The following is a 26,177-nucleotide window of genomic DNA, read 5'->3' as shown; positions in this document are numbered from 1 at the left end:
AAAGAAAGAAAGAAAGAAAGAAAGAAAGAAAGAAAGAAAGAAAGAAAGAAAGAAAGAAAGAAAGAAAGAGAGAGAGAGAGAGAAGAGAGAAAGAAAGAGAGAGAGAAAGAAAGAGAGAAAGAAAGAAAGAAAGAAAGAAAGAAAGAAAGAAAGAAAGAAAGAAAGAAAGAGAGAGAGAGAGAAAGAAAGAGAGAGAGAAAGAAAGAGAGAGAGAGAAAGAGAGAGAGAGAAAGAAAGAAAGAAAGAAAGAAAGAAAGAAAGAAAGAAAGAAAGAAAGAAAGAAAGAAAGAAAGAAAGAAAGAAAGAAAGAAAGAAAGAAAGAAAGAAAGAAAGAAAGAAAGAAAGAAAGAAAGGAAGAAAGGAAGGAAGGAAGGAAGGAGGGAAGGAGGGAAGGAGGGAAGGGAGGAAGGAAAAAAGGAAAGAGAAAAGAAAGAAAGGAAGAAGAAAAAGAAAGGAAGGAAGAAGGAAAGTAAAGAAAGATAAGTAAAAAAGAAAAAAGAAACGAAAGAAAGGAAAGGAAAGGAAGAAGAAAAAAATAAAGAAAAAGAAAGGAAGTAAAGTAAAGAAGAAAAAGAAAGAAGAAAGGAAGTAAGAAAGGAAAGAAAAGAGAAAGAAAAGAAAGAAGGAAGGAAGGAAGAAAACGAGAAAAAAGAAAACAAGAAAAAAGAGGGGGGGCTGGAGAGATAGCATGGAGGTAAGATGTTTGCCTTTCATGCAGGAGGTCATCGGTTCAAATCCCAGCGTCCCATATGGTCCCCCGTGCCTGCCAGGAGCAATTTCTGAGCCTGGAGCCAGGAATAACCCCTGAGCACTGCCGGGTGTGACCCAAAAACCAAAAAAAAAAAAAAAGAAAAAAGAAAAAAGAGGGCCAGGGAAGGGAAGGGGGAGGGCGAGGGAGGGAGGAAGGAAGGAAGGAAGAAGGAAGGAAGGGAGGGAAGGAGGGAGGGTAGGAGAGAGGGAGGGAGGGAGGGAGAGAGGGAGGGAGCGTGGGAGGGAAAGAGGGAGGAGGGAGAGAGGAAGGAGGGAAGGAAGGAAGGAAGGGAGGGAAGGAGGAAGAGAGGAAGGGAGGGAAGGAAGGAAGGAAGGAAGGAAGGAAGGAAGGAAGGAAGGAAGGAAGGAAGGAAGGAAGGAAGGAAGGAAGGAAGGGAGGGAGGGAGGGAGGGAGGGAGGGAGGGAGGGAGGGAGGGATTATAATTTGATCAACCAGTGACTCTCAGGGACAAGAGACCTGTATGGTTCCTGCCATTTGCAATAAGCGATGCTGTATGAATAACCTGACATGGGTTTGTGACTACATGTTTGGGCAAGCATTTCTGTAGGATGATCTCCCAGGAGTGGGTGACTGGCTTAAGCCAAATAAAGCCTAGTATTATGGTGGATATGCCAAAGCTCCCTCATGAGACACTCAGACACTGTCATGGGAGCGTTGACTCCTAGATTTACCAGCAAATGGAGCCACCTTCCTTTGGTATCATTGCTAGTTCAATGAGGGAAATGACACCTGATCATAGTTTTCATGGACATGGACCTTCTTGAAATGAGCTCAATTTCTTTTTATGTGTGTAAGCAGTAAACAGTCTTTTCTGTAAACAGCCTGTTGGGAGCTAGGAGGTGACTCAAAGTGCGGAAGCACATGTCTGGCATGCACAGAGCTCCAGATGTGCTCCCTGGAACCCTATGGCCTCCCAAAGACCAGTAGCTATTGACCTGGTGCCCCCAGTATCATTGAGAGGTCCCCCAAAACTGTCTGAATAGTAATGACCTTTACACATAGTAATGCTAAGTTATCTGACTTATCCATTTCTCTTTGTTCCTCAAGAACAAACTGGTTGGGGCTGGGAAAAAAAAAAAAGAACAAAATGGTCTTGGGGCTGGAGAGATAGCATGGAGATAAGGCGTTTGCCTTGTATGCAGAAAGACAGAGTTTCAAATCCCGGGAACCCATATGGTCTCCCAAGCCTGCCAGGAGTGATTTCTGAGCATAGAGCCAGGAGTAACCCCTGAGCGCTGCCGGGTGTGACCCAAAAAACAAAACAAAACAAAACAAAAAGAACTGGTTTTAGTTTGCCACTAGTGTTTATTGCAAGCTTTACTCGCCCGCTTGTCCTTTGTCTTTAACCTTGGCTCAGATATGATGAGACTTTTTCAGAATAAAAACATCAGTAGGCATGCCTCAATTTGTAACGACTTTTAGATTCCAACTCATAATTAGAAAGTATTCACGTTAAAGTCCTTTTTTTTGGGGGGGGGGCCACACCCGGCGATGCTCAGGGGTTACTCCTGGCTGTCTGCTCAGAAATAGCTCCTGGCAGGCACCGAGGACCATATGGGACACCGGGATTCGAACCAACCACCTTTGGTCCTGGATCCGCTGCTTGCAAGGCAAACGCCGCTGTGCTATCTCTCCGGGCCCTCACATTAAAGTCTTAAATGATTGATTTCCCATGTTGCTTTTCAAAAGAATTTTGGCTTCTTTTTCACCTTAAAACTTTTGATTCTACGTCCAGAGAGATAGTACAACAGGCAGGATATTTGATGTATATGCTGCTGACACAGATTTGATCCCTGGAAACCCATTGACCCCCTGAACCTACCAGGAGTGATTCCTGAATGCAGGATTAGGAGTAAGTCCTGAGCACTGCTGAGTGTGTCTCACTTAAAAAATGAATAAAACCTATGATTACTGATATGACTAATATATACCTACTGACAGACACCCCTTCAGTAACAATATTGCAAACCACAGTGTGAAAAGGGGAAAAATGGAGAGAGGAAAAATATTTGCTAAAGAAGCAGGCACTGGGAAGGCTGGAGGAAAATTGAGGACATTGGTTGCAAACAATGGGCACTGGTGAAGAGATAAGTGTTGGAACATTATATAACTGAAATTTACTCATGAACAACTTGGTAACTGTATCTCATGATGAGTCAATTAAAAATTGATTTAAAATAATAAAATGAAAATGTAAAACTTATGATTCTTTTGTCACATATCTTAGGTACGAAGTCGGTATTAGACTTTTTGCCCTGTATGTGATTATCCCACTGGCCCAAAACCATTTATAAACTGATTCAGCTTTTCTTTACTAGTTTAGTTTGGTAATTTTATCAACTACTAATCACACCTCAGGATTGGCCTCTTTTTTTTTCTTCCGGTTTTTGAGCCACAACTGGTGACGCTCAGGGGTCACTCCTGGCTATGCGCTCAGAAATCGCTCCTGGCTTGGGGGACCATATGGAATGCTGGGGAATCGAACTGCAGTCTGTCCTAGGCTACCCAGGGCAAGGGGGATGCATTATCACTTACGCCACCATTCCGGCTTGCCTCTTTCTTGGCTTGCTAATTTATTTTGTTCACTCTATCACACATGAGTCCAATAAACATGTTTGGTTAAGGAGATTGAGGAAGCTTAAGATCTGGTTGGGGGGCTGGAGAGAGAGCATGGAGGTGGGGTTCTTGCCTTGCATGCAAAAAGACTGAGGTTCGAATCCTGGCATCCCATATGGTCCACTGCGCCTGCCAGGCGTGATTTCTGAGCATAGAGCCAGGAGTAACCCCTGAGCACTGCCCAGTGTGACCGAAAAGCCAAAAAAGTAAAAGATCTGGTTGGGTACTGGGCCTTTTTATTAGTGCTCTTTCTCTCTCTCTGTCTCTCCTTCCCCCCCACCCCAATCTCCTCCTCTTCTCTCCCACCCATTTTCAAAGTAAATTGCTCAAATGAACTTTGGGATCAACATATCTGGTTCAACAAAAACTGTTAGTGTTTTCCTTAGAATTAAAATACAATTTCCAAATTAGCTTCGAGAGAATTATAATGTCATGGTGTTGGATCTCCTTCCTGAAACACGAGATATCTCTCTGTAGGATCCGGAGTTAGCCACCCAGTGATAGAACAAAGAGACTACTCAGCAGTGAAAGTCACAAAATGGAAGTTTACTAAGCCAGCATGCTGGGGTCAAGCCTCTCCTGTCACAGCAGGTTTGGGCTCAACTTTGAGTCTAGGGGAGTGAGGGTAGATATGCCATCACCAAGTATGTCCAGGCGTCATAGCTGGATGTACAGCTCCAGGAAGCAGATAAAAGGTATACATAATTCGAATAGCACAAGATACATAATTCAGATGTTACAAGGCTGATCTGTTAAGGCTCATCCTCCTGAGAGCACTGATGTGGGCAGCCACATCCAGGAGGTGGATGTAGATAACTGTTTACAAGAGTAACAGAGGTTATGGAAGTTACTCTGTCACCCTGGGGAAGGGAGATAGTTTTATTTTCTCAAGCTAGCTCAGTTTTTAAGAGGGATGTGGGAGATGCAAAGTGGATGCACTGTGCTCCATGGACTAGCCAGTACCTTTTTTCATTCCACCCATGGGAATGATGGACCCAGGGGCCAATCCAATCCACTAACAGTGGTAGGCATAGCCATCAAGACCATGTATGGCCCCTTCCACAACTCCAAAGTCTGGGCTCAGTGTCTCTTCACCCAAACCCAATCCCCCAGGCTAATGCTATGTTCCTGGTCTTGTGTCTCCCGCTTTGTCTCCAACTCTTATCTGAAGATCACATTCCCACAAGCTAACAAGCTAAACATATATACACGTATATATGAATACATGTATACAAGGGAGTATACAGAAGCAATTTTAACAAAAGCAGAAACTTTCATGGGGAAAGTGGAAACCTCACGGTTCAACATCACCACACACGAAAATCGTTGTCTTTTATCCACTTTGTTAATTAAATCATTCATGAACATAGACTACCTATAAGGAAGAGTGACTGGAACTCAAGGTCGCTTCCCAACATGAACAATTTTTAAGTCATCGTCAGTCCCAAGAGAAGGGGAAAGAGACTAAAACCCTGGAGTCTCCACAAAGCCTCTTCCACTCCACACACCCCCTCCTATTGCCCAGAGACCCTACAATTCAGGGTTGTGTTCCCTGGATTCCTGTCCATGCCCTGAGCCCCTAGTGACCAGCCTCCCAGATCTGATAGCTCTTCTCTCCCCACAACTGAATAGAGAAGATCAATTTAGTGAACCACTATTTGATAACACTGAAACAATAACCTTGAAATGTTTCCATATCCTGAGTAAGTGAAGCCCCTATGGGTGGGGTCTCTAAACCCTTTTTGTCTCTTCCTGGACTGGGGAAGGGGTGTGGGTTGGTACCATGAAGGGCTTCCACCCTTCTACACAGATGCCCATTAAGCTGTGCCTGAAATGACAGGCCCTGCTCCTCTCCTCTATTATTTGATCCCTTTTTCTCCATCTGGGACTGCTCCTGACCTTGAGGACTCCTGCACAGAAAGGGGCTAACATCTTTCCTGAGCAATCATAGGATATGCTGAGCTATGGGAGCAGGTAGTGGGATGAGAAGGGACAAAGTCTTGGCCTGGGAAAGCATCTGACCTGTGCTTGGCTCCTGGGCTATGCCAGACTAACACTGGCTCTCATTCTCCTCCCATTCTCTTTGCTAATGGACCCATTTTGATTTATTTCATGACAGTGGAATTAGTTCAGGTGCTTAATAGGAACATGATATCCTCCCAGTATACTACAACCTGTGTTACCCCTCCCAGAGCAATTATTCTGAACCCTCCGACCTGCCAGGCCAAAGAAGCTGCAGATGCCAGGCAGGCCGAGAAAGTCCTCACCATCCATCCACCATCATCCACCACCATCAAGGACTCATTAATTTATTTAATTCTATGAACCTGTATTCTGATTTTGATTCCTTTGTTATTCCACCCTCTCTAGAATCACTACATTACAGTAGGGTCCTACCACTTGCTAAAGATGGGCATTCTTTCAAAAGACCCAGAAAGAATAGTTTCGACCCTGATGATGTTCATGAGTGTGCTACAAGTGGGTGAGTCGGAATTGGGGTTCTACTGCTTTCCCTCTGAGAGGACCTTGTTCATCTTTTGCTGTTGTATAGTTTTCATTTGACATGGTCAAGTTAGACAGGAATGGAGGGAAGAGATCAAATAGGAATAATAAATTGTGTTCAGGATGAAAATATGCCAAGTATAAGGAAGAGATTTTAGCTATCAGGGAAGATGGGGAACTCCTACGGAATAAGGCAGGGAACACCACTCTGAGGGTAGAAATGCCTGGCAGGGCAGCAAAGAACACAGTGTGAGAGATAGACTCAAATGTGTGGCCCCAATTCAGTGAGGATTGGGGATCAGAGTTAGTGCCAGGAAACTATTTGAAATATCTTTCTATTGTCTAGGCTGAAGGAAGCAATGGTGGTATGTGCTCCATGACTTCCAATTGGTCTCTTTATGTTTGGTTTTGATGGTGTTCAGGGTTTACTCCTGACTGCATTTGGGCATGTCCTAGTGGGGCTCGGGGTACTTATATGATAGTGAGGATGGAACCCATATTGACCACATGCAAGATAAACTATTTACTGTACTTTTTCTTTTTCTTTTCTTTTTTTTTCTTTTTTTTTTTTTTTTTTTTTGGTTTTTGGGCCACACCCGGCGATGCTCAGGGGTTACTCCTGGCTGTCTACTCAGAAATAGCTCCTGGCAGGCACGGGGGACCATATGGGACACCGGGATTCAAACCAACCACCTTTGGTCCTGGATTGGCTGCTTGCAAGGCAAACGCCGCTGTGCTATCTCTCTGGGCCCTATTTACTGCACTTTCATGCAGCATTCCCCTATTCCCCACTCCATCTTATGCCACAAAGCAGCAGTGGCCCTTGAAGCTGCCTGATCTTTGTGCATCTTTTCTCTCTAGTGCCACAGGGTGATGAGGTGAAGAAAGAGGTGGTGCGGTCAACCATTAAAGTGCTGCAGCAGGATCTCAAACCAGTGACTAAACACACTGTGCTGGCCCTAGGTGCTGAGGGCTTTCTGAAATGGAGAGACAGGAAGATGGAGGGGTTGAGAAGGGTGAATTTTCCTGTGACAGAAATTTCTGAGTCACATTTGGGTTCTCCCAAATTTTATCAGTGTTGAGAAAAGAATGGCTGCTTCTGTGAGGTAGCGGCCTTTGAAATAGTTCCCCTCTGTATCTGTGTTTCCACTGCATTTCTTCTGTTTATTTCCCCTTCCCCTGTGGGAGGGATTTGGATTTGGGGGGCTGAGTAAAGAGGAAGCAGAAAAGCAGATGGTGAGAGCTTTTCATCTAGGCTTGTGCTTCCACATGGTGGAGCTACTGGCTTGTGGATGAACAGCTTCTGGTGTGAGCTTTCTTGCCTGCTATAATCTTTATATCTGTGTGAACTTTTTATTGCAGAGTATTACAACCAGACCAATACCCCCTTGTCCTCCCAGGATATGAGGTATGGGATTCCCCTTCCCTCCTTGAGAAGAGTGGAACAATCAATCTGTATCTCTTCATCTGGCACCTGGATAACCTGCATCTGCACCCTCATCATCTGTGAGTGAAATGTTTCTTTGGCAAAATCCACTAGGTTCTTTTCAGATGGCTAAAATGGTTTATTTCAAGGTTTGTACCACCTTTTTGTAAACAAGATTGGTTCTGTTTGGTTTAGAGCTTTGGCTTTAAGTTGTCTGTGGTCTGAATTGCCAGTGAAATTAGAGAACTACATTACTACTTTTTCCATCTTGTATATGTTTATAATCATTTTTGGAGTTTCAATATTAAGCATCACCTGGTGTGGCCCAAAAAGAAAAAAAAAGATATAGTATTGAATCTTTTGACAAAGAAAACAAACTAATTTGTTGCTACTTGGAACAGTATTCAACATGGACAAGTAGATCTCAATGTTCAGTGGGCTGGATATTAGGTATTGCACTTTCACCAGGTTTTCATTTAATGCTGCAGAAGTACTTGTTTGTTTGTTGGGCCACATCTGGTGATGCTCAGGGGTTACTCCTCTCAGGGGTTACTCCTGGCTTTGCACTCAGAAATCGCTCCCGGCTTAGAGACCATACCGGATGCCAGGGGATGGAACCTTGGTCTGTCTTAGGTGAGCTGCATGCAAGGCAGATGCATTACAAGCAGTAGCTTGTACCACCTGCTATAGGTAAGACTTTTTGGAGAGGCAACTTTTATTGTTTTCAGTCTCTTCTTGGAAAGCAACTAATGGTTCGTTAATGAAGGCAAACGCATAAAGCTGCTTTAAGGATTCCAGCTGTGTTATTTAATTTCTTGATTTCCGGAGCTCCTTAAGAATTACATGTAATTGATGCTGCATATTTTAATGGTCAACCTTTTCATGTTCAAAGTCTAAAGTACATGAGTACATGCCTGCATCTGTTGTTCCAACAAGGCCATCCTCGTTTGTTCCTCATGTTGCTTTAACAGAGACGTGTAAAGAAATTTGTCCTGAGATAATCACTCTTCAGATTTCTTTTTCTCTATTTCAAGTTTTTCCCTGACAAGATCATTCTCTTCCTTGAGTTGTTTTACTTTCTCTGCTTTATGCCTTTCATCTTCCATGTGTTGTATATCTACCTTTCTTTGTGAACACAACAGCAGATTTAAAACTTGAACATCTTTTTGGGTTTCTTCATATCTTTCTCGAAATTCACTAAGTTCAAAATTTAACCGAGTCACAGTTTGCCATTCAACCTCAAGATCTTTTTTATTTTTTGTATCTACCAAGAGATGGCTGTAATATTTTTTCTTTTCTTCTTGAAGATAACCTTCTGATTCTGTCTTGCTGGTTGTGGAAGTGAATGAGCATCTGCTTCAAATGTCTGTTCCAACTCAAAGATTTTGCTAAACGCCCTTTTACATAGGCTCACGCTGCTGATCATATACTAGTCACTGCTGGTTCTTCTCCAGAGCATCTTGCAACTGTACTTCCATTTCATGAATATTATTCATTGATGAGTTGAAGCAGTCTGTAGGCACAGTCTGTAGTAAATGAAGCGTGCTGGCTTTGCTTTCAAGTTCAGCAAGTTTTGCAGTTGTAGCAGACAATTGTTTTTTCAATACATCTGTCTCTTCAGACAAGGACTTTAGCAGTTGTTCCCTCCTTTCACCTTCCTTTTTCTTTTCCAGCTGCTCCAGCAATGCAGTAGTGCTATACTGGTCTTGAGTCACTATATTTCTTTGTATTTCTCTCCAGAAGTCTGTGTCTCTCTTTCTCCCTAAGTTTTTCTTTTCCACTTGTGATTTCATCCATGGATGTTTTTCAAGGCTTCAATTTATCCTTTAAATGTTTCTAGTACTGCTTCAGATCTGGAGTTACGAGGCTTGGATCCCCATTTACCTTTAAATTTTGGGAACTGTTGTGTATGTAAATATTTTAGGGGATTATTATATTACTGACCCTACCCTGATCGGTGATTTGCCCTACCCTAGGGTGTGACCTGGCATTCTGCCCCCACCCTGCTTCCACTATTGGGTGGTATCTGATCCCACCATTGGGTGGTACCTGATTCTGGGGGATAAAAACAAGGGTGTGTGGAAGGCGAGAGGCTTTTGTCTGGAACTGATGCTGAGGCTTTGGACTTCAGTCTTGTCCACCGAATAAAGCTAATATTTCCACAAGCCTGACTGTCTGCAAGCTGTTTACCCATCGCTTCACCTCAGAATCGCCGGCTGAACAGGGTGGCGGACGCGTGCTCCAAGCTGGAGGGGAAAGACCTCATCCTCCATCCCTCCATCAGTCAACCTCTTCAGGGGCTGAATTGCAACAGGGAACTTCTGGATGACATCTCTGAAACTCTAAAACTCCTCGGCAGTCCAGCCCAGCCCCGAGGCTGCAGGTCCCTGACACTTTCCAGCACTTCCCACAGGTGCCTCCAGCACACTGAGGTGAAGCTAGAGGCTAAGCAGGAAGCTCGACTTGCCCAGATCACACCCACAGCACACTATCACCATTACTAAGTCACAGGTCAACCTTAATTCTATTAATGATAGTGAAATAATTACTGGGCATTCTGGAACTGAGTCAGAGGATGAATTACCACCACCCCTACCCTCCATGCTACAGAGTTCTCGCCTGAGTAATATTGTGAACCGGGACTCAGTTCCCTTACTTGGGGAAAATGACTCATTCTATGAACCCTTTGAGATGGATAGTGTAACCCACTTTAAAAAGGCATGTTCAGAGTATGGCCCAATATCAGCATATTGTGTTGAGCTCCTTCAGTTTTGGTGTCACAAAGTGACTCAGACTCTCCCCGTGATTTTCAGACAGTTGATAATGTATGTTTTACAACACCTCAGTGTGTTCAATGGGAAATGTTATATGCAGAAGGGGTTAAAGCCAAACTTTATAGTTCAGATAATACTAAATAAAAGTATCTGGGTGACAGAAACAGTGGGGTAGCTGTAGGGTGTTTGCCTGGCACGCAGCTTACCCAGGATGGACTGTAGTTAGATTAGATCCCACAGTGGCTCATATGGTCACCTAAGCCAGGGGAGATTTCTAAGCACAAAGCCAGGAGTAACCGAGTATCACTGGGTGTGGCCCAAAACCAAAACAAGACAATAAAAGGTATTTCTAGGTTCGTGATAACAGCAATAAGACAAAGAGGCCACTTGGCAATGGAAGTCACAAAGCGAGATTTATTAAGCCAGCGTGCTGGAGTCCAACCTCTCCTGACCAGCAAGCAGGATTGTTAAGTAAGGCGATGAGCTTGGAATCCATAAGAGTTTTTATAGATACTGACACCATGAACTTTGTTCAGTTAGCCTCAGGAAGCAGATAGCAAAGAATATACATTTCACATGACACAAGTAACATAATTCAAATAGATCAAGGCCAATCTAAACAAAGCATATCCAACAGGCCCAGATGTGGTAGAGCGAACATAAGTGTCTATGGGGGCACCATAGGTATCTATCAGTACCCAGTGCTTCTTCTGGCAAGGTTGGTAGGCTGTTATTTCCCCACAATAGCCTGAACTCCGGCAATGTATATGAGCAGTAAGGCATAGTTAAAGCATAGCATAGGGCTTTAGCCAGGCTTAACGGTCTATGTCTGTGAATGTGAGGTTGGAATGAGCCCACCTATCCTCGTACAGTATCTGGAGTGATTTTATCTTATGAGGTGTTAATGGGGGAAAATTAATTATCTACCGTGCAAAAAAGAGGCTGTATTATCATGTGCTGTATTGAATATTGTAAAGGACATTGCATTAAGAGCTTGGGAACAAATTGATACCATTGAAGAGTATACAGGAAATTTTATCCCAAGGTAATTCTGAACCATATGCAGAATCTATAGGAAGGTTACAGGATGCTCTTAAAATACAAATGAAAGACCTGGCTATTAGAAAATCCTATGTAAACACTTTGGCACTGGCTATTAGAAAATTTCTTTTTTTTTTCTTTTTTTGCTTCTGGGGCCACACCCGGTAATGCTCAGGGGTTACTCCTGGCTATGGACTCAGAAATTGCTCCTGGATTAGGGGACCATATGAGATGCCTGGGGATCGAACCACAGTCCATCCTAGGTTAGCACACACAAGGCAGACGCCTTACCTCTTATGCCACCACTGCGGCTCCTAGAAATTTCTTGTAAAGACTTTGACTTAGGAGAATGCAAATAAAACCTTATGGGCACTATTGCAGCTCATTAGGGATACAGAGGACATTAATGGCTTTCTTAAGGAATGTCAGAATTTGTCGATTGCACCCCAGCCTCCCTCCCCCACTGTAAATAGATGTTCTTTAGGAGTTGGGTTGAGATCTGGTTGTCCCAAAGTTACAAAAAAAAGAAAGGAATATCCTATACCCCATATCTGGGGAGTACAGAAGAAGATGGTACGTTGATAATTCTCAGAGAATAATTAATTCACACAGAATATTGAGGAAATAGCAGGCAAGAAAATTTACAATGCAAGCTGTTCATTCACAAGCCAGTCGCTCCAACAAAGGGAACCACCAGCCAAGATGAGTGCCCCAGCTCAGCTCTCCTGCCTTCAATTTAGTCAATTCCAAAATTCAAGCTGAAAATACCAACTGATTGAGATACAATAACAAATAAGAAACTAAAGGGGTCCACTTTCAAAGGCCTCAATTTACTTATTAGGTCAGTCCACTCCTTGTGATTGCTCAGGAAAGATGTTAGCCCCTTTCTGAGCAAGAGTCTAAAGCCTTTAAAAAAAAAAAGTCTAAAGCCAAAAGCAGCTCCAGGTGAAGAGAAAAGTATCAAATCAGGGAGGAGAGGAGCAGGGCCTTTCATTTCTGGCATAGCTACAATGTGCATCTGTGTAGAAGAGTGGAAGCCCTTCATGCTACCAACCCACACCCCTTCCCATGTCAGGAAGGGACAAAGAGGGTCCAGAGTCCCCACCCACAGGGGCTTCACTTACTCAAGAAAAGGAAACATTTCAAGGTTATTTAATCATTTTCCACAGATAGTGAATCCATATATTGCACTCTTCTGTTCAGCTGTGGGAAGATCAGTGCCATCAGATCTGGGAGGCCTGTCACCAGGGGCCAAAGGCAAGGATAGGGGTCCAGAGCACATAACCCTGAAATGTAGGGTCCCTTGGCAATAGGAAAAAGAAAAATAGAATCTAGGAGCCCACAGAATCTAGGAGCCAAAAGGAAAGACATTGTAGACATGCGTTTAAAATGTAAAACTTAATAGCCATCTGTAAAAGAATCCATAGTCTTTTTCTAGTCAAAGATGTCATGGAGAAGGTCTGACAGCTCCCACAGGCAGCATGGCATGGTTGGATCTTTCGGCCCATTTTCTAGATGTTTAGGGGAAGAGACAGTGGCCTATCAAGCCTACAAAATACAGGCAATATGTCCCATTCCATGCGAGACCATCTCCAGCTCTATCCAGAATCCAGGCATTGGCCCTTTCTGGAAAACCTACAGAATGTATGAACCAAGTCATTATGCAGATAAACGTTGTATTGAGAGGAGGGCCCAGCTGACTGGAGGACACCATCATCTCCAATAGAGAAAGTGAAAGAAGCTTGGAACTCTAGCTTAGAGATGTTCCCAAGCTGATTTGGTATGCAGAGAAAGATCCCTCTGTGCCACGACCCAAAGAGATTTTCTCTAAGGAACATTCAGAAAATTATCCTTTAATTGAACCCATGGGTACTTTGCACCCTTGAATTTATCTGACCTCATGCAGAGGCAGATCACCACATATGAAAAAGTTGTCCCAGCCTGTTTGAACAGTTCCCGGCATGTTTGAAGAGTAAGGCCATGAACTCATCCACCAGGCCTTTGGTGTCAAGGCCCCAGACCCACTGAGCTGCAGGACTCTTAAGAATTTGTACACACACTGTGGGCATAAAAACAGAGTGAGTCCAGAGGACTTGGAATTCCCAATGCCTCCAGGCAAGCCCTCATTCCTCATTCATTCCATCTCCACACCATTGCTGGGCCCCTCGGCTGCCTCCCTCACCAGTGTCACTCGCACTTCCAAACTTTTCAAGACAGATATACCCAAATTCTATGGGATTTATCTTAGGTCCTTTGCTATGTTCCATTTCCCAGTACATACTGCCATGGCTGCCCTTACAGCTAGCCTGAGTAGCCAATAAATATGCCCACAGCCCCTGTCTCAATGAAACTTTTAATACTGTCATTTTTTTTTAACAAGGAATAGGATGGATTCACCAAGGCCAAAGGAAAATCTATTCCTATTGTTCCCAAGACTTTCATATTTGGAAACCTAGACATAAAATCCAAATACTTTTCCTCTACGTAGTGGGTGGTGCTGTTTGGGGGATTTCTCTTCTTCATAGATTCAAGATGTGGAATTACTCCATGTGGATTAGTAATGTCTTGTTTTGGGGTTACACTTGATTATCATTGAGGCCTTACATTTAGGGTTCATTCCTGCATGTTCCAAGTTGAGGAAAACAATTGCCTGCCATTCTGTTTAAAATAGCAAAGTGTTCAAGCAGATCTAGGAAAGAAAGAGAGGGAAGAGAAAATAAATAAAGGTATCCCCTCAAAGAAGAGAAGGAAAAGGTTCTCACACATACCCACAATTCCCTACCCTGGATTTGGGGAGGAGGTCCACATGGTGAGGGGCTGAATCACAGGTTCATATCCTGGACCCAAGCACAAAATCTGTAAGACCCAAAGCAGGTGCCATCAATCCTTCCTGAGAACAAAGGGAAGGATTGCGTTCGACACCACTGTCTAGACCTGTGCTTGTTTGTCAGGGAGCAGGGGGAAGGAGAGAGGCTTGGACATTCCCACCTACCCATTCAGTCACTCCCCAATTCCTCCCTGGCTGAGTGCTCAGCCAGGGCCCAGGAGGCCAGAAACAGGCGTCTTGGGGTGTCCCAGGCAGGCTGGGTGAGGGAGGCAAAGTGTAAATACTGGTTTTGTTTTCAAGGTGCAAGGGTAGCAGGTGAGCTCAGCCCCCAGAGGAGAGAACAGCATTGGGGTCTGGGGTCAAGAGTGCCCAGTATTACCATGAGCCATAGATCTTGCAGTGCTGTGGGGAGGCCTATAGGCCAGGGAAAAAAGCCTGAGTATTCAGACTGGCCTGGCCATCCACCCCCCTTTGCCCCTACTGTGCCAGCAATGGAATGTTAAACTCTTGAAGGACCCAGGAGGGGGACTTGAGGCCAACCAAGCCCCAGTTCCTCCCAACTTCCTGTAATTGGGGGAGCTGTCATTCCAAATAGGGTTCAACCCTGCCCTTCCAACTGTTTCCTAACCTAATACAATCTTTTGCCTAGTGTCTGTCCTCAAGGATCATAGGTTCTGCTGGGCCCTCCCTTGTCAGCCCCTCTGGTGGCCCTTCCATTGTCCAGTCCCCAAAGGCCTGGTGTCTCCCTGATTTCCTGCAGGCCTCTAGCTTTTCTCCACCCACCCCCATTTTTCTTGTGCTTCTCTTGCCCCTCTGTAAAACTTCCAGAAGGGAGGGAAAGGAGTGAGCTAGCAATTTCCCATTAAAAAAGTAAAACCAGTGCTCCCTTCGGCAGCACATATACTAAAATTGGAACGATACAGAGAAGATGAGCATGGCCCCTGTGCAAGGCTGACACGCAAATTTGTGAAGCATTCATACTGCCAGGGTCTTAGGATACTCAAGCTGGCAGCATCTCTCCCTCAGCCCCTGCCAGTCCCAGACAGGGCATAAAAAGAAAGGAGCCGAAGCCCCACTTGCCCTCGATGCCAAAAAGGAAAAAAACGCAAAGCTTAAAAGTACTTTTCCCTTCAGTTTTATTTTTAATTTTAATAAAAGTTTACAAATGTAAAAAACAAAAAAACAAACAAACAAACAAACAAAAACCAGAAGTTAAACCCGGAAGTGATGGAGCCAGCCCAAACACTGCCCTCAAGGGCAAACGCTGGCCTACTTCTCCCTATTGGTTTATTTCACCCTGGCTGCCCCACTGGCCCCCATGGTTAGCCTGGATATGAGCTCCTCAGACCTTGCCTTGGCACCACCATTACCCTCTCCTGATTCATGGAGAAGTGCAGAGCCTGGAGGGGGCTTCAGCAGACAGAGGCAGATTCCACAAAGGGTTTCCCCATCAGAGTTTGGCTTGTTCCTCCCCACCTACCCTCCACTTTCCCTCCTGATGTCCATTTGTATCATAGCCCAAAGGGTGGGCCCAGGGCCCTAGGAAAGAACTGATCCCACCACATCAAGTCTTTCCTTTTCATAGCAGGTTTCCTGGTCCCCCACAGAGACTCCAGGACCCCCGACATCTTTACTAGTCAGATCCTTCACTCCTTTCACCCAGCACAGCTTCTGTCCCTTTTCCCTTCCCCAGATTTCCCTTTTCCCTTTGACTGACTGGCCTCTGCCTACTCAGCACTTTCTAAGCCCAAGACCTGGCTAAGAATTTGGCCTCAAGGTATACCTGGACAGTCTTTCGTAATTAATTACCCCCACTATGCCTTTGCCTTGAAGGGGCGTGGGGAGAGGACAACTTGGACCAGACCCCACTGCAGGACCCCTTCTATGGACCAAAGGGCCTGGCCTGGTCCATGCAGGGGAGCACCCAGGCAGAATAGTTCAAATGAAACTTGATGTGACATAAATCCTTCATGAGTGAGGAGTGGGGTGGCTAGCAGTGCATTCCCCAATGCATGCCCTGTGGCATCTCACCCAGGTCAACTGTGACCCCCAACTAAGAGTCTCCCTCAGACTCCCAAGGTGCTCCATGGCTCCCTAGTTCATCTGTATATGCACTGTGGGTCTCTTCCATTGCCCCCCTCTGCTTCATCTGTCTGCAGAAGGGGAAGTATGGGGACCCCTTACTGTCCCAGCCCCCCAGCCAGGTTCAGGGGCAGGGGGCCAGGAGGGGAGATGGCACTTTGGGGTCCTGGAGACAAACAGGGTTGAGGTGGGGTGGGTGGCACCAGTTTTGAGTCCTATGCAGAGATAGGGAGGGGACTGTTCCCTAGATTCAAGATCTATTTATCAGATCACAAAAGAGTGGGTTGGGGGGGACAAGGGGCAGGGTGGGGGTAGGGAAATGGGACAGACTGGCACATTATATGACATATAATTGCTCAGAAAAAAATATATCATAGAAATATAACAGTCCTGGTTCTGTGACTCCCCCTAGCCAGCCTTGCCACACCAAAGGCCAATCCAGTGAGATGGTGGGTGAGGAGGCAGGGTAAGGAAGGACTGTTCTGGGTCTCCATGGGGCTCCCCTCTATTCCACTGCTCCCCAGGAAAAGTCTTTTCTTTGCAAGTGTTAAGTTACCCCCAAAGGGAGCCCTGGACAGTGTCTGTCCTTTGCCTTGTGGGAGCAGTTCCCCAGGCCTCCTCCTTCACAAATCCCACAAAAGGTCATTTGGGCTCCAAAACTATTCGGTGGGTGGGCCTATCTTTCTCAGACCCCCCCACCCCGTTATCCCCCTCTCCCTCAAGAGTCCCAATCCAGAGCTCAGCAACCATCCAATACAGCCCTCAAATCTCAAGCCGAATCCACTGAGGGACTGAGAACAGGCCTGGCCTTAGGCAGATTTTTTTTTTACCCCCAGGAAAAGCAGAACCACACCAGGGTGCAGGGCAGGGTGGGCACAGCCGCTAAGCTAAAGTCTGGGCTAAGCTCAAGTCTATTGCCCCCTAGTCCCCAGCTGCAGAGAGAACCAAGGCTTTGACACCCCAAGACTCTTGAGACTCCCGAGACTTCGCTCCTGACAGGCTCTGCTGGCTTCCAGTCCAGTAGCCCTCTGCCACTGCACCCAGGACCCGTTGCAGTCCCCCCAGGAGCCCAACTGGCCCTAAGGTCCAGCAGCGGGTTGCCCTAGAGACCCACAGGGAAGGAGCCCCGTGAACCCTTGTCACACCCCCACCGCGTGCAGTTCGTGCTTTGTTGAATGCTGGGTGGAGGGTAGCAAAGGAGGAAGAGTGGCTGTTTCCATGGAAACACTGAAGCCCTTGAGGTCTGGAGTGAGGCAGGGGTGGGGGCGAAGGAGCCAAGACATGGAGGGTGGAGGGGTTGGAAAGTGGGTGCCAGGGCCAAGCCCTAGAAAGAAACCTCCCCTGCTCTGCAGGCCAAGAATGCTGGAAAGCGGCCCCCTGGAGTCCTAGCAAAAGGGGTCCCCATCACACCCACCTTCTCGGGCATCACAGTTCACAGAGGCCCTTGGGGGGTTGAGTAGTGGTCCCAGAGGCCCCAAGATGCTTGGGGACAGAGTGGGTGAGAGGGCTGCATTTGAGATGCAATGGGGGGGGGGGTTTGGCCACGCCCGCCCCTCAGCACCTGCAGAGCTCCAGCCCCCTGGCACTGGGCAGTTTCTCCCCATCAGGGCAGGGATGGAGGCCAAACGTACCCTGGGCAACACGGCCCCATCGCCTGCACACACACATCACCACCACACTCGTCTTTGCTGCCCTTGCCCCCACCCTTGCCTAATGGTCCTCAGCGTTTCCATGGCAACAGCCACCCCTCCCCTAACTACCTTTGCTACCCTCCACCCTAACATCCAACAAAACCCAAACAGCACGCGGTGGGGGCGGGACTGGGTTCCGGGGCTCCTCTCCTGTGGGTCTCCATGGCAACCCGCAGCTGGACAGTTGGGGACAGTTGGGCTTGGACTCCAAGGGGGCTGCAACGGGTCCTGGGTGCAGTGGCCAGAGGGCCACCGGACTGGAAGCCAGGCAGAGCTTGTGCCAGCCTTTCTCAGGAGTGAAGTTTCACGGTCTCAGCGTCCTGGGGTGTCAGAGCCTTAGTTCTCTCTGCAGCTGGGGACTAGGGGGCAATGGACTTGAGCTTGGCCCTCCTGTCGCTGTGTCCACCCTGCCCTGCACCCTGGTGTGGTTCTGCTCTTCCTTGGGGAAAATAAAAACTGCCTAAGGGCAGGCCTGTAATTCTCAGTCCCTCAGTGGATTCGACTTAAAATTTGAGGGCTGTTTAGGGTGGTTGCTGAGCTCTGGATTAGGACTCTTGAGGAACAGGGCGATAAATAGGGGGGTCTGAGAAAGATAGACCCGCCCACCATCTAGTTTTTGAGCCCTACTGGCCTTCTTTTGTGGGGTTTGCTGGAGGAGGAGGCCTGGGGAACTATTCCCATAAAGCAAAGGACAGACACTGCCCAGGGCTCTTTTTGGGGGTAATTTAACACTCGCAAAAAAAAAAAAAAAAAAAAAAGACTTTTCTTGGGGAGCAGTGGAAAGAGGGGAAACCCCATGGAAACCCAGAATAGTCCTTCCCTACCCTGCCTCCTCACCCACCATCTCACTGGATGGGCCTTGGGTGTGGCAAGGCTGCCTAGGGGGAGGCACAGAACCAAAACATTATATTTGTATATGATATGTATTTTCTGAGCAAACATGTCATATAATGTGCCAGTCTGTCCCATTCCCCTACCCTCACCCTGCCCCTTGCCCCCCCCAACCCACTCTTTTGTGATCTGACAAATAGATCTTGAATCTAGGAAACAGCCCCCTCCCTATCTCTGCATAGGACTCAAAACTGGTGCCACCCACCCCACCTCAACCCTGTCTGTCTCCAGGGCCCCAAAGTGCCATCTCCCCTCCTGGCCCCCTGCCCCTGAACCTGGCTGGGGGGCTGGGACAGTAAGGGGTCCCCATACTTCCCCTTCTGCAGACAGATGAAGCAGAGGGGGCAATGGAAGAGACCCATAGTGCATTTACAGATGAACTAGGGAGCCATGGAGCACCTTGGGAGTCTGAGGGAGACTCTTAGTTGGGGGTCACAGTTGACCTGGGTGAGATGCCACAGGGCATGCATTGAGAAATGCACTGCTAGCCACCCCACTCCTCACTCATGAAGGATTTATGTCATATCAAGTTTCATTTGAACTATTCTGCCTGGGTGCTCCCCTGCATGGACCAGGCCAGGCCCTTTGGTCCATAGAAGGGGTCCTGCAGTGGGGTCTGGTCCAAGTTGTCCTCTCCCCACGCCCCTTCAAGGCAAAGGCATAGTGGGGGTAATTAATTAACAAAGACTGTCTAGGTATACCTTGAGGCCAAATTCTTAGCCAGGCCTTGGGCTTAGAAAGTCCTGAGTAGGCGGAGTCCAGTCAGTCAAAGGGAAAAGGGAAATCTGGGGAAGGGAAAAGGGACAGAAGCTGTGCTGGGTGAAAGGAGTGAAGGATCTGACTAGTAAAGATGTCGGGGGTCCTGGAGTCTCTGTGGGGGACCAGGAAACCTGCTATGAAAAGGAAAGACTTGATGTGGTGGGATCAGTTCTTTCCTAGGGCCCTGGGCCCACCCTTTGGGCTATGATACAAATGGACATCAGGAGGGAAAGTGGAGGGTAGGTGGGGAGGAACAAGTTGAACTCTGATGGGGAAACCCTTTATGGAATCTGCCTCTGTCAGCTGAAGCCCCCTCCAGGCTCTGCACTTCTCCATGAATCAGGAGAGGGTAATGGTGGTGCCAAGGCAAGGTCTGAGGAGCTCATATCCAGGCTAACCATGGGGGCCAGCGGAGCAGCCAGTGTGGAATCAACCAATAGGGAGAAATAGGCCAGTGTTTGCCCTTGAGGGCAGTGTTTGGGCTGGCTCCATCACTTCCTGGTTAAACTTCTGATTTTGTTTTTTTTTTTACATTTGTAAACTTTGGTTTTCCCTTCAGTTTTATTTTTTAATTTTAATAAAAGTTCAAAAAAAAAAAAAAAGTTCAAGATCTGGGCCCGGAGAGATAGCACAGCGGCGTTTGCCTTGCAAGCAGCCGATCCAGGACCAAAGGTGGTTGGTTCGAATCCCGGTGTCTCATATGGTCCCCCGTGCCTGTCAGGAGCTATTTCTGAGCAGGCAGCCAGGAGTCACCCCTGAGCAATGCCCGGTGTGGCCCAAAAACCAAAAAAAAAAAAAAAAAAAAAGTTCAAGATCTTCTATGATCAATGTTTGCCCTTCTTTGGCATGGGGGATGAGCGGGGCTTCAGCTCCTTTCTTTTTATGCCCTGTCTGGGACTGGCAGGGTCTGAAGAGAGCTGCTGCCAGCTTGAGTGTCCTAAGGCCCTGGCAGTATGGATGCTTCACAAATTTGCGTGTCAGCCTTGCACAGGGGCCATGCTCATCTTCTCTGTATAGTTCCAATTTTAGTATATGTGCTGCCGAAGGGAGCACTGGTTTTGCTTTTTTAATGGGAAATTGCTAGCTCACTCCTTTCCCTCCCTTTTGGAAAGTTTTACAGAGGGGCAAGAGAAGCACAAGAAAAATGGGGGTGAATGGAGAAAAGCTAGAGGCCTGCAGGAAATCAGGGAGACACCAGGCCTTTGGGGACCAGATAATGGAAGGGCCACCAGAGGGGCTGACAAGGGAGGGTCCAGCACAACCTATGATCCTTGGGGACAGACACTAGGCAAAAGATTGTACTACATTAGGAAACAGTTGGAAGGGGCAGGGTTGAACCCTATTAGGAATGACAGCTCCCCCAATTACAGGAAGTTGGGGGGAACTGGGGCTTGGTTGGCCTCAAGTCCCCCTCCTGGGTCCTTCAAGAGTTTAACATCCGGGGCCGGGCGGTGGCGCTAAAGGTAAGGTGCCTGCCTTGCCTGCGCTAGCCGCGGTTCAATCCCCCGGTGTCCCATATGGTCCCCCAAGCCAGGAGCAACTTCTGAGCACGTAGCCAGGAGTAACCCCTGAGCGTCACCGGGTGTGGCCCAAAAACCAAAAAAAAAAAAAAAAAAAAAGAGTTTAACATCCCATTGCTGGCACAGTAGGGGCAAAGGGGGGTGGATGGCCAGGCCAGTCTGAATACTCAGGCTTTTTTCCCTGGCCTATAGGCCTCCCCACACCTCAAGGTCTATGGCCCATGGTAATACTGGGCACTCTTGACCCCAGACCCCAATGCTGTTCTCTCCTCTGGGGGCTGAGCTCACCTGCTACCCTTGCACCTTGAAAACAAAACCAGTATTTACACTTTGCCTCCCTCACCCAGCCTGCCTGGGACACCCCAAGACGCCTGTTTCTGGCCTCCTGGGCCCTGGCTGAGCACTCAGCCAGGGAGGAATTGGGGAGTGACTGAGTGGGTAGGTGGGAATGTCCAAGCCTTTCTCCTTCCCCCTGCTCCCTGACAAACAAGCACAGGTCTAGACAGTGGTGTCGAACGCAATCCTTCCCTTTGTTCTCAGGAAGGATTGATGGCACCTGCTTTGGGTCTTGCAGATTTTGTTCTTGGGTCCAGGATATAAACCTGTGATTCAGCCCCTCACCATGTGGACCTCCTCCCCAACCCTGGGGTATGGGATTGTGGGTGTGTGAGAGAATCTTTTCCGTTTCTTCTTTGAGGGGATACCTTCATTTCTTTTCTTCTCTCTCTCTTCCTTTCCTAGCTCTCCTTGAATAGTTTGCTGTTTTAAACCGAATGGCATGAACTTGTTTTCCTCAACTCAGAGATTCCTGTATGGAAAAAATCAATGTCTATATTTGCAGTAAAGTTTGTATTTAAAACAATGGACCCCGGTCCATGTAGAGTGTTCACACACACACCCACATGGACACACACATCCTCCTCCAAGTTGGAGATTGTAACCTAATGTCAGCCCCTCCAGTACTGGAACATGTAATTTCTCAAGCAGAATTTAGAAACTCCTGGCCAATGACAGAGGTAATTCCCCTGGCCCCAGTTAAAGAAAATAGGGGAGTGTCCCATCTCTTGTTACCCCACATTTAACCATTTTTCTGTACTAATGATTTTTGTTTTGGCCAAGGTGGATGACATATCTTTCACAGTAATTTTTGGGTGGAGTCTGAAGCTTCAGCAGGCAACGCGTCACGGCAAAGTTCTGTGCTGCAGGCTTTTTGGCCAAAATAAGGTGAAGATATAGCCTCGGCTGCCCCCCACAGCTTTCTCTCTCCTTCCTCCCCATCCCCAGGGTTATTTCTGGACACCTGCTCAGGGTCCCAGCAAGTGGTTCCAGAGAGGTGCAATTTAAAAGAGACCCCAGGTTTCCTTGCTCCTGCAAGGGGCTGGGAGGGGACTGGTGAACTTTCAACTTCCAGCAATTAGGAAGCAAATGCCTCTCAGGGGGTCGGAAGCTTCAGCAGGCAACAAGGGGAGGACATGACTCCATGTTCTCTTCACTTGTCCAAATCACAGACCAAAGTGGTGTCTTGGAAATACCCGCCCCCTCTTGACTATTTCTAAAACATGAAAGGGACACGTGTATCTCTTTTGTATATCTCAGATGTATTCTCTTAACATCTATAACTCTTTTCGAACATCCTCATATAATGACAATTTTGCTCACTGGATTTGTTATTTGATTGTTTGATTTTCCCCCTTTGAGATCTGTTTTATAAGCAATACTATACTCTGTATAGATTTCATGTTTGAACCAAGTTACGGGGAATGTTGGACTTTATTCGTCGGCCCCCAGATGCACCAACAATATATTGTGGCATTGCTTCTCTTTTGCATAGGCACATTAAAATGGGAAAATAATACATATGCAAACAAGTTCTTATCTAATAGAGATGGGAACACATATTTGGTAATGTAATTAGGCCTTTTACCCTGAACATTGGCATAATGATTTGGCTTAAGCCTCAGGAGAATGGGCATCGCCCACACACACCTGAACAATGGATACCATCTATGGAAACAACCACAATTGTCTATAACATTACCAGGATCCAAGCCTCTACCAGGGAAGACCTACACTGCTTTGGCATTGACTTACTCCAAAGAGCGCTCCCAACACCCAGACGATTCAGCAACAGTCTGCATGCAGGGCAGATCGCTCCACATTGAATGGTATGCTGAAACTAGAGGATGCTCCACATCAGCCTGACATCGATGAAAGAAATGCACAGAATCCAGAGTCTTTAAAGCTAAAGTGTGAAAAAGTTTCACTGGAACCTTGAGAATGACTCTAGTTGGATGGACTGGTATGCCTGGAACCCAGAGTCGGTCTTATGCCAATAAACTTCTGGAGTGAGGCCTTTTTGTAATCAGGTCAAGGATTTTTTTTCCATTTTCTCATTTTTCTGGACCTATGCAAACAACATTGCCACTACCACACCTTTACTATATTTTTTTACTCTTATCCTTCAAGGAAAATAAAATACAACTAACTGAACTTAAAAACAAATAACTGGGCCTGGAGAGATAGCACAGCGGTGTTTGCCTTGCAAGCAGCAGATCCAGGACCAAAGGTGGTTGGTTCGAATCCCGGTGTCCCATATGGTCCCCCGTGCCTGCCAGGAGCTATTTCTGAGCAGACAGCCAGGAGTAACCCCTGAGCACTGCCGGGTGTGGCCCAAAAACCCAAAAAGAAAAACAAAAACAACAAATAACTGTAGTAGAATGCCTGTCTCAAATACAGGTAGGGGATGGGAAAGGGGGAGGAGGGAGGGGGTAATGTTACACTGGTGAACGGGGGGGTGTTCTGGTTATGACTGTAACCCAACTATGGTCATGTTACTTAAATAAAAATATATTAAAAAAATAGAAAATAGGGGAGTGTGTGTGGGGGGTTAATACCCTCCATATTAGGCAAGAGACATCTACAAATCTCTTCCTGGCAACCTGGCTAGCCCTCTACTGTGTGATCCTCCATGCCCTCACAAAGTAGTCATTTTTGGGGCCATCATAATTTCTTGACTCAATTCCCAGGGTCACAGAGGAACCCCACCTGACATCCTGACCACTAAAAATGCTCTGAAGTCTGGGTGGTAGGGACGGTAAAAGTCTGCTTGTTTTGCTAGTGGGTTCACTGCTCCTTTGACCACAGAGACAACTTGGGGGTGAGGTGAACTGCGGCTACATCTCAACCTGACTCCTTCAGGTCAGCTGCAGGATTAAGGTAGAAGGCCTTAATCCATGGCCTGGGCTCCTTCAATGCTCTATCTATCCAACTTTCTTCCACAGCTATGAAATCACCCTGGTTCTAGAAGGAATTGAGGTGTGGCTCATCTCAATGGAGAGAATTAGAGCATCCAGCTCTTGGTAGCCAACCTGGGGCTGGATGCCCCCCCCCCCCAACTAAGCCTTGGAGATGACTGGGCTGGGGGTGGGAAGCGCATCATGATTATATCTAGTGCTGGTATTTTTAGTGCTAACTGGATCCTTCAAACCTGGTCAGAGGGAGGGTCAAGGAAATATTCTTCGAGTATCTGGAGTAAGCCTTGGCCCCTGAGCACAGAGCCAGGAGCATGACCAGAGCACAGCCAGGTATAGCCCCCAGATGAAAGGAAAGAAAAAGAAACATGCAATGCATGACCAGCCTAGATCTTTATCTCAGACCTACCCCCACTCATTTGAGAAATAAAGATGGGGATCCCATCTCTTGATAAGACGGATGGTAACTTCTCTGATACCCAGTTCACTTGGTCTTTCAATCTTGACAAAGATTGGAAAAGAAGAGGAGGCCTAATAGACCCAGCATTTCCTCTGTCACCTGTGCCCAAAGAGACAGTATGAGCCTTGGTTCAGGGAGAAAGTTCAGGGATCATGCTATAAACCAGGAAGAATAAACTTCAGGGATCAATTTTAGGAATAAAGGCCAGACAAAAATCTACGAGGATGGCCTTCTTGGTTCCTTTAATCTGAGGGCCTAGCCCAAGGTTCAGAACATCAGAAGTAACTGGAAATTCAGCCAAATTGCTACTTGCCCATGAGCTGAATGAGTACCAGAGTGTTGGCTGATCCTATCCTTTCCAGGAAAAGGGGGAGAGATGCCTGCTCTCCTGGATGAGTGGGTGAATGTGCCTGTCCCAGCAGGTGCACACACACTGCTTCTTCCCCACCCTGCTTTGGTTCTAGCCTTACACTTGCCCTCCCTCCTCTAGCATCCCTGCTACTCCCACCTCTCTGTCTTTGGTCAGGCACCAAGAGTCACATAGGAGTTGAGTGTCAGAAGCCATGATGGCCATCTCATTCATTGAGCATACTCTTCCTCTCTTGTTCATTCTCTGCATTTAGATCCACATAATTGGGAAATATGTAACCACTGACTTGAACACTCTGAGGGAAAAGAAGAGTTGGGATTTCTATTCATCATTGTCTTCTCACAAAGGGAATGGGGCAAATGAAGCCTCCTCATCCCAAGCCCAAATGTTTTCTGGAATTCTGTTCTGCAAACATCACCCCACCAACACAATTCCAGATCTCATTCATCCTGACTGTATGTAGCAGGTTGGCCAAGAAATCAGTGAAAGTGCTGGAAGCAAGCAAGAGCCGCTGCATCCCATCTCCCTAGGTAACTTGCCTTAATGTAAGACTAGAAAGAGCCTCTGGAGAGGGCATCTTCTCTCTAGGGGCAGGCTTGAGGCCATAGTCTGCCCATTCTCCAGTCTTTTGGGGTTCAGTCAAGGGGACCCTGCCTCTTCCTGCCCTTCTTCCCTGATTGCAGTAGAGCTTTCCCCCCAGCCCTTCCCAAACCTCACATTGAAAGATGGTCAACGTGTCCTCTTCTATGCAGCTAATCGGCAGGAAGTGCAGGATTCGGTCCCGTATCTTCATGATGTATTCAATGGTGTCCAGGAGAGAGTTCAAGAGTCAGTCCAGCTCAGGGGCTGAGAGACTGGGAATCAGAGAGGGATTTGGAGGAAAGTTGGAGGTTGGGAAGAACTTGGGTTCAAATTCTTGCCCTGCATCCAAGACTCCAGGCAGTCAGGATCCAGGGATTGTTGATTTAAATATTAATTATATCGCCCTTGGTGGTGCATGGAGTCTGCCTGGTGCCTGATGCCCCTTTAGGCAAGCGCATCTGAGAGTTCAGGATAATGGGGAAGGGCGAGAAAATTATCCACAGCAGTCAGATTTCAGGAGACATTAGGCCCTAACTGCCATGTGCTTATCTCAGCATGGCATCTAAGCTAAACAGCCTCTTTCCTGCTCCTGCATCTATCCTGTCTCTCTCAT

General features: G+C 46.9%; 2 non-coding genes and 1 pseudogene across 2 annotated transcripts; 1 reads left to right on the top strand and 2 right to left on the bottom strand.

The window, feature by feature from the left end:
* Window positions 1-8,000: 8,000 nt before the first annotated feature.
* On the bottom strand, window positions 8,001-25,775 carry LOC126006995 (centrosomal protein of 55 kDa-like; annotated as a pseudogene).
* LOC126007381 (U6 spliceosomal RNA) lies at window positions 14,838-14,944 on the top strand. Its single transcript, XR_007494957.1, has one exon. It is a non-coding gene; the product is annotated as a U6 spliceosomal RNA (small nuclear RNA).
* On the bottom strand, window positions 20,328-20,434 carry LOC126007414 (U6 spliceosomal RNA). Its single transcript, XR_007494989.1, has one exon. It is a non-coding gene; the product is annotated as a U6 spliceosomal RNA (small nuclear RNA).
* Window positions 25,776-26,177: the final 402 nt, after the last annotated feature.

Source organism: Suncus etruscus, chromosome 4, assembly GCF_024139225.1.
Source record: "Suncus etruscus isolate mSunEtr1 chromosome 4, mSunEtr1.pri.cur, whole genome shotgun sequence".
In the NCBI taxonomy this organism is placed as follows: Eukaryota; Metazoa; Chordata; class Mammalia; order Eulipotyphla; family Soricidae; genus Suncus; species Suncus etruscus.
The sequence above is the reverse complement of the archived record's forward strand: the minus strand, read 5'-3'. Positions and strand labels throughout refer to the sequence as shown.